Raw genomic sequence first — 9,282 nt, 5'->3', positions numbered from 1 at the left:
ATTGCAGATCTGGACAAATTATCCACCTACCACTATTGTCACTATGAATGCTGGATAGACTGGTAGACTATACTGACCTGTGGTATAGTAAAAGTTAGCACACGGAAAAGCATGTGCATTTAGGGAAGCACCAATACACCTTGATATAGAGGAGGTGCATGCAAGCAGATGAGGAAATTTGGCTAGGATGGAAGAAATTATATAGTAAAACCACAAACACTCCCCAAGGCAAAGTTTGACAACCCTCCCCTATTTTGGACCACCCCAGCCGCCCCAGTAATTTGTGAGCTGTCCCTTAAGCAACATATCAATAATGTTGTAGGTTACACCGGCAAGTATAAAAATATTTGCCATTTTCTGTTTACATGTTTTTATTTAACCCCCCTTTTTCATCATATCCAATTACAATCTTGTCTCATCACTGCAACTCCCCAACAGGTTCATGAGAGGCAAAGACCAAGTCATGCATCCTCTGAAACATGACCCACAAACCACACTCCTTAACACCCACCAATGTGTCAGAGGAAACACTGTTCAACTGACAACCGCTGTCAGCCTACAGGCACCCAGCCCACCACAAGAAGTCACTTGAACACAATGAGCCAAGTAAAGCCCACCCGGCCAAACCCAGACAACACTGGGGCAATTGTGAGCCACCCTATTACACTCCCAGTCATAGCCAGTTGTGACACCACCTGGGATTGAACCCAGGTCTGTAGTGACATCTCAAAAGCTCTGCAATGCCTTAGACCACTGCGCCACTCAGGAGACTCAGGGCATGTTATTTAATTTTAAATCTGATTATTTCACAGCTAATCAACTTTAAAATCCCTTAAACTTCAAGATTGCTGTCTCAGTTTAGCTTGCCATTAAGTAAGAATACTATTTTGCGTTGATAACCAAAAAATAATCTCAGTGACTGTTCAAACAATAAATCAAAGAAGATCAGAAGCAATTTTTGAGTGTAAATCTTGGTGTCGCAAACTCAACATTTTTATTAAGATGCATGCCAGCAAAGCCACTACACAACCCAACACTAACAGTTCATTAATTGCACTTGTACGGTGACAAACGGTGCCCATAAACTGTTAGGGCCTACATAAAGCTGTCCCAACAGCAGAGCTTTCTTTTCAACACCATGTAGTGAATCCTTACCACCGCTACACCTGGCTATAGGGGTGGCAGGCAGGCTAGTGGTTAAAGCATTGGGTCAGTAACCAAAAGGTTGCTGGCTCAAATCCCTGAGCTGACAAGGTAAAAATCTGTGGTTCTTCCCCTGAGCAGGGCAGTTAACCTGTTGTGCCATGGATGTTGATTATGGCAGCCCCCCGCACATCTAGGATTCAGAAGGGTTGGGTTAAATGCAAAAGACACACAAGATGGCCACCATTGTTCCTGTACCTGAGATAGAAAAGGTAACTGAACATAATGAATATCGCCCCATAGCACTCACTTCTGTCATCATGAAGTTCTTTGAGAGACTAGACAAGGATCCTATCACCTTTACCTTACCTGTCAACCTAGACCCACTTCAATTTGCTTACCACCCCAATAGGTCCACAGACGATGAAATCGCCATCACACTGCACACTGCCCTATCCCGTCTGAACAAGAGGAATACCTATGTAAGAATGCTGTTCATTGACTACAGCTCAGAATTCTACACCATAGTCGCCTCCAAGCTCATCATTAAGCCTGAGGCCCTGGGTCTCAACCCCGCCCTGTGCAACTGGGTCCTGGACTTCCTGACGGGCCGCCCCCAAGTGGTGAAGGTAGGAAACATCACCTCCACTTCGCTGATCCTCAACACTGGGGACCCACAAGGGTGCATGCTCAGCCCCCTTCTGTACTCCCTGTTCTGTACTCCTCCCCTTAATCATCAAGTTTGTAGACGACACAACAGTAGTAGGCTTGATCACCAATAACGACGAGACAGCCTATAGGGAGGAGGTGGGCCAAAAAGATCAAGGACAACAACCACCCGAGCCACTGCCTGTTCATCCCGCTACCATCCAGAAGCCAAGGTCAGTACAGGTGCATCAAAGCTGGGACCGAGAGACAGAAGCTATTTTTCAATCTCAAGGCCATCAGACTGTTAAACAGCCGTCACTAACACAGAGAGGCTGCTGCCTACATACAGACTTGAAATCATTGGCCACTTTAATAAATAGATCACCAGTCACTTTAATAATAACACTTTAATAATGTTTACATATTGTCACGCCCTGGCCATATAGAGGTTTTTATTCTCTATTTTGGTTAGGCCAGGGTGTGACTAGGGTGGGCATTCTAGTTTCTTTATTTCTATGTTTTTTATTTATTTGTTTTTGGCCGAGTGTGGTTCCCAATCAGAGGCAGCTGTCTATCGTTGTCTTTGATTGGGAATCATACTTAGGCAGTCCTTTTTCCCTCTTTCATTTGTGGGTAGTTATTTTCTGTTTAGTATCTGTTTACCTGACAAAACTGTTCACTTTCGTTTTGTTACTTTGTTCGAGTGTTTTTGATATTAATAAAATCATGAACACTTACCACGCTGCGCTTTGGTCCACTATTCCTTACGACGAGCGTTACACATATCTCACATTACTCATCTCGTATGTATATACTGTATTTTTATACCATCTATTACATCTTGCCTATGCCGCTCAGTCATCGCTCATCCATTTATTTATTTATTTTTATTTGACCTTTATTTAACCAGGAAGGGCTCATTGAGATTTAAAATCTCTTTTTCAAGAGCGTCCTGGCTAAGATAGGCAGCACCAAGTCATTACAAAAAATTACAGACAAACAACATGAAAAACTACAAGTAATCTAGTAAAAACCATAGAATTCACAAGAGTATAACAAAATCAAAAACAGCAAATTAAAAACATTGACAGGTCAGGGAATCAGTCTCAAGATCATGCATTAGTGATTTAAAAATACCAATGGGACAAGTTCTTCCAGTTTAAAAGTATTTTGTAAGGCGTTCCAAGACTTCCCCTTAGTTGAATTACAATTTCGGTGGTTGGGTCCTACTCGGTCACAATGTTTGCAGGGAGCATTACACTCCCGGGCGAAATGTCCTGTCTCCTTGCAATTGAAACATATGGTATTGTCTGATCCTGTCCAATTTTTCCCTTCTCTCTTAGGTCCTTTCCCCTTAAGGTCTCCTTCATGCCTGTCCAGAATTACCCCGATAGTCACGGTCAGATGCTTTGACTCAACTTGTTCTCTCTGTTTACAGTCTCGGTGATTGTGGCCTATTTTATTGCAGTATTTACACAGAGCCTCACAATCTCTAGCAAAATGACCCGTTTTTTTACAGTTAAAGCATCTATCTCCCCCTTTCTTCTGACCGTCTCTATCCACTGTTCTCGACTTTCTTCCTTTCTCTACCTCTATTATCCCTCCCTCGGCTCCAGCAGGCTCCACATATGGGGGTGGTGGTTGTGCGGGCAGCACCTGCTGCCGTCTCCTCACCACCACTATTTCATCATCAGGAGTATCTCTCCACGGCCGATCGGCCAGAGAGGGTTACAATTTAGGCTTATGGGGAGCCTCCTGAGGAGCCGTGGGAATCCTCGTTTTCTGTTCCTGGCAACCTGCTTCTTTTTTCTTTTCTCCCTCTGCTCTCTTCCTCGCCTCAGCTAACCAAACCCTCGCTGTGTCTAGCCCCTCTGCTCGTTGTTTCTCTACCTTGTCCCCACAAACCATATTTATTTGTTTAATCATTGATTCCAGTTTTTCTTTATTTAAACGTCCGTCAAATTCATACTTCTTTCTCCACTTTAAACCGAAATATACATTTATTTTATCCTTTCGCTGCATATACCGCTCATCTCCCGTCCATTCCGGGACCTCCTTGGAGGATTTACTACCCATGTTTAATAAATCCTTGCCGCTCCTAGTAGCTATGGTATTTATCACTATCTATGTATATGTATTTCTATGATCTATGTATGTGCTGTTTTTACCGTTTCCTAGTTCCTACAGTTATGTTCTATTGTTTTATGTTCTATGTATGTGCTGTTTACCATTACCTAGTTACTTTGGTTGTTCTCCTGCCTGACTATGTGTGTGTCTCTTTAATGCTTACAATCTAAGTGTATGGATTTCTATTTGTGTTTTCTCCTTTCTGGAAACTTTATCTATAGCTTTGACTGTCGATCGGATATTAGGTCTTACCTATACAACTATAAGCCATTACCTAGGGGTGTAAATCCCTAGTTAACCTCTTATTTCGGGTTGTGTCGGAGGATTTTTAAAGTACACCAATATCTCGTATCACACTCCGCTACATTAGGTTTCCCTCCCCCTGGAACCTTCTGTCTATAGATTTGGCTTTTATCCCACTCCTCTAGATTAGGTTCCTTCTCCTCCTTTTTGGACACATCTTTCAGTATTGACTAAGTACAGTTATCCTGTCCGTATAGAATCACCTTTCTTTCTCACAAAGCCTAGTTTATATCCTCACCTATTTTAATATATCTACCGCTACTTTTCATAGTCAGACTACTTCCCATATACAGATACTTAGGTTAGGACTTTATTTAGGTATGTCTTTTGAATTAATTGCTGTCCTATTTGCACAACACGACCGTACTATCTATCAATACCTATTTTAGTATCCCAGAATCTCGGGCGAATATGCCTCTCATGATTAAGTTTAGTTTTATTTATGGCAGTGCACATTACCTCAGGTCATTGCGGACCTGCCAGTGTATATTGGTCATACAAAACCCAGTGGATCTGTTTGGAATAGCAAAGCTCCAATTATCGATAAATTCTAAACATTTTAGAACATCAAATCAAAGATAACTTAAATCATTCCCCCCAGAATCGAGAATATAGGCTACTGACCTTGTCGCCGACTGGGAAAAGCAATGTTCTTTGGATCTCGTCACCACCTCTGTCGTGTACCAGTTCACCACTGGCCTGAAATAAACTCTCAAGTCAGAAGTCAGGTCTTTGTCTTACGGATCCTGGATCCGCCCGTGCACGGTTTTCAGCAGGTCCTTGGAACGACAGAGGTAGGTCTTGAGTTCCGGTTCGAAGGACCAAATTGTTAAAGGAATTTAATTCCTATATGTTCATCAATCAATTCAATTAAAACATTCAATCAACACAATTAAAACGCCCATTCATAAGAATTTGTAAGATACTTATTTGCATAAAATGGACAGAAACCAGCCTCAAAATCAATCAATCAATAGTGTTTATTCTCGAGAGTACTGATCATAGTACAATTTACATCAGGTTAAATAATAATAATGACGTCATAGGTTTTAAAATGTCCTTCCTCCTCTCGGATACAATGGTAATACAGTTTCACAAGCCTTCTAACATTGTCTGCCACCTGTTAAACAATCTATGACCAGCCCAAGGTCCCTCCCCTCCCTGGGTAGAGACAGAATGTCCTGTTATGAACACAGCATTCCAGCCTGTCTGATGATAACTCCATTCGTTTCTAACAAGGAACAGACAGTCCTTATTTTAATTATTGATTAAAATTACACACATTATATTCAGCACTATGATTAGAATAATGTTCATACATCCATACAGTAACATAGTTGTATTCTTTTTAGTTATAGTTTTAAGCTAAATGTATACATCATTTAGTCATTATTCATCAAAATCCCATAACAATATGTGACACGTATTAATGCCAAAATAACATGCAAAACAGGCAAGCACCCCCCCCTAAAAAAACATATATAAAATATAAATATACTTTAAAAAAATGTGGGGCTCAAAACAGCCCTGAACGACGAATCGCCACTGCGTCATTTTATCTGTGGCCAATTACCTTGAGCCTTCTTGGATGGGCACTTCTAATGTAAATCTATGGCAGCACCCAAGGAGGCTTGAACTTTTTAGCTCTCCCTGTAGGTTTTCTGGCAACATGTCCCCATGAGTGACAGAACACTGAGCCAATCACGGTGCAACAAGAGAAAATTACCAACCCCTACGCTTTTTATTTCCCCTGGCTGGGTCTCCATCACAGATAGCACTGAGCTAGGCTGAAACACCTGCATTTTGGAGCTGCCTTACTCAAGAAAGCAAAAAAGAGACCATGTTGTATGTGGCTTTATTCATTCTTATGGCTGCACGGGCAGTATTGAGGAGCTTGGATGAAAAGGTGCCCAGAGGTGCCCAGAGTAAACTGCCTGCTCCTCAGTCCCAGTTTCTAATATATGCATATTATTAGTTTATTTGGATAGAAAACACTCTGAAGTTTCTAAAACTGTTTGAATGATGTTTGTGAGCATAACAGAACTCATATGGCAGGCAAAAACCTGAGAAAAAATCCAACCAGGAAGTGGGAAATCTGAAGTTTGTAGGTTTTCATCACTCATCACCCATCGAATACACAGTGGGATATGGGTCATTTTGCACTTCCTACGGCTTCCACTGGATGTCAACAGTCTTTAGAACCGTGTCTGATGCTTCTACTGTGAAGGGGGGCCGAAGGAGAGGGGATTGAGTAAGGTCTATCATGAGCTGAACATGCGCTGACCATGCGCGTTCATGTGAGAGCGAGCTCTGTTCTATCGCATTTCTGAAGACAAAGGAATTCTCCGGTTGGAACATTATTGAAGATTTATGTTAAAAACATCCTAAAGATTGATTCAATACATCGTTTGACATGTTTCTCCTGACTGTTACGGAACTTTTTGACATTTCGGCTGCTTTTAGTGAACACGCTTCGTGACTTTGGATTTGTTTATGCGCTAACAAAAGTAGCTATTTGGACATAAATGATGGACATTACCAAACAAATCAAACATTTATTGTGGAACTGGGATTCCTGGGAGTGCATTCTGATGAAGATCATCAAAGGTAAGTGAATATTTATAATGTTATTTCTGACTTCTGTTGACTGCACAACATGGCGGGTATCTGTATGGCTTGATTGGGCTCTGAGCGCCGACCTCAGATTATTGCATGGTTTTTTCTTTTTCCGTAAAGCTTTTTTGAAATCCGACACAGCGGTTGCATTAAGGAGAAGTGGATCTCAAATTCCATGTATAACACTTGATCTTTGATCAACGTTTATTATGAGTATTTCTGGAAATTGATGTGGCTCTCTGCAAAATCACCGGATGTTTTTGGAACTACTGAACATAACGCGCCAATGTATACTGAGATTTTTTTATATAAATATGAACTTTACCGAACAAAACATACATGTATTGTGTAACATGAAGTCCGATGAGTGTCATCTGATGAAGATCATCAAAGGTTAGTGATTCATTTTATCTCTATTTCTGCTTTTTTGTAACTCCTGTCTTTGGCTGGAAAATGGCTGTGTTTTTTTGTGATTTAGCGGTGACGTAACATAATCGTTTGTGGTGCTTTCGCTGTAAAGCCTTTTTGAAATCGGACACTGTGGTGGGATTAACAACAAGATTACCTTTAAAATGGTATAAGATAGTTGTATGTTTGAGGAATTTTAACTATGAGATTTCTGTTGTTTGAATTTGGCGCCCTGCACTTTCACTGGCTGTTGTCATATCGATCCCGTTAACGGGATTGCAGCCCTAAGACGTTTTAAATCAAGAATAATTTGTACTTTTTTTTTGCTAAACATGTGGGGCTCAAAACAGGTTGGACTCTGCCCCCATGCCCTGAATGACGGGTCACACTGGACAAGATTGTAGCCTGATTAGAATCCCCTCATTTTGAAACGTAAAAACAGACAACCTGTTATAACATAACAACTATGACATTCTATTTTTAGCTGATAGGGGAGCCAATACTTTGAAGCAGAATTTTCAATTGGGATAATGTTGTAAGTTGCATTGGAAAGTATAAGTATTCACCGTTGAATATTATTTCATAAAAAATCTGATGATTTCAAAAGGCTAGCTAGCTCGCAGTGTTTAGCCAACTTGCTAGCAAGGGAAGACAACAAGGCAAGAGAGGAAAACCTCTGTCGCCCCCTTGTGAATGTTGACCAGTGAAAAAGCAACTATAGAGGATGTGTGTTGCTGGAATAGAGGCAAAGAAAAACCTAACTTGTGTACTTACATACACAGCAGCACCATTCACCCCACTGGCTTCAACCCATTTTATTATTTCACATGTTGCTCAATTCAAGACCTTTTGACTCCTGACAAATCAAATGAATCAGATATACAGTAGGAGTTCCCTCTTCCTATAGGTCAACATGTTGATTGAAGAATGCGATATCCGTTGGCATGGTACTTTCTCAACAATGGCAATTGGTCAATTTGCTTTAAACACATTTTACATTGTATAATACATTGAAGAGATAAAATTACCAAAAATGTATCACAATATTTACAGTATTTACACTATTCAAACCAGTAAAAATGTTTTTTTTTGCATTGGACATTTCGACCTATGTTATATTCAGTCTAAGCAAAGCAATGATGATACGGAGGGAATTTCTTGCAAGGAGCATCAACAAGATGAGAAAAACTAGGGTGCAGCTGGCTGGTCTATTCTGTTTGTTCCCATCCATTTATGTCCCTTTCCTCCATTGTCCTGAGGGGGATATCTGTTTCTCTGCATCCTGGACGTTTAGGCCTTTCATGTATGACACCGCTAGCTACACAGTTTCAGACAATACAGGAAAACAGTTTTGATTCCCATTGAGAATATTTATCGAAAGATAAATAGATGTCAGCTGAATTGTCTCTTTCATACTTTTTCTTTCTGAAAAATATAATCAGAGAGAGGAGAAGAAGAGAGAGAGAGAGAAAGAGAGACATGGAAGACGGGAGCGAGAGAGTCATAAAGTGAATTGAATTGTGGTTTTAATTCCTCTTCCGCTGTGAGTGTGGTGTCTGACATTGCATATTAAGTGGAAACATGACTACACGGTTTTATCTGATCTGGCAACCACAGAGCTTAAGCTAAGCTAGGCCTCTGTGTTCACCTCTGATACAGTTAGTCTGAAGGAGAGACCGGTCATATGACTGAGACATGATAGAGACAGTCTGACTAGGAGGAGCAATGTGGTGACTAAAAGAGAAACAAGCGACCACCACACTTCCTCAAGTCAAGTTGTCCAGATCACATCCTCTTCTTCTGACTCCCCTCTACCTTTCTTTCTATTTTCTCTCAACTCTTTATTTCCCCCCTTTGAATCATCAATGAGAGTGAATGAGGTGCAGCTTTGAATGGTTTTATGTGTGGTGTGATTGTTAGTTAGCCTATTGCAGATCTGGACAAATTATCCACCTACCACTATTGTCACTATGAGTGCTGGATAGACTGGTAGACTATACTGACCTGTGGTATAGTAAAAGTTAGCACACGGAAAAG

Source organism: Salvelinus namaycush, chromosome 27, assembly GCF_016432855.1.
Source record: "Salvelinus namaycush isolate Seneca chromosome 27, SaNama_1.0, whole genome shotgun sequence".
Lineage (NCBI taxonomy): Eukaryota > Metazoa > Chordata > Actinopteri > Salmoniformes > Salmonidae > Salvelinus > Salvelinus namaycush.
The sequence above is the reverse complement of the archived record's forward strand: the minus strand, read 5'-3'. Positions refer to the sequence as shown.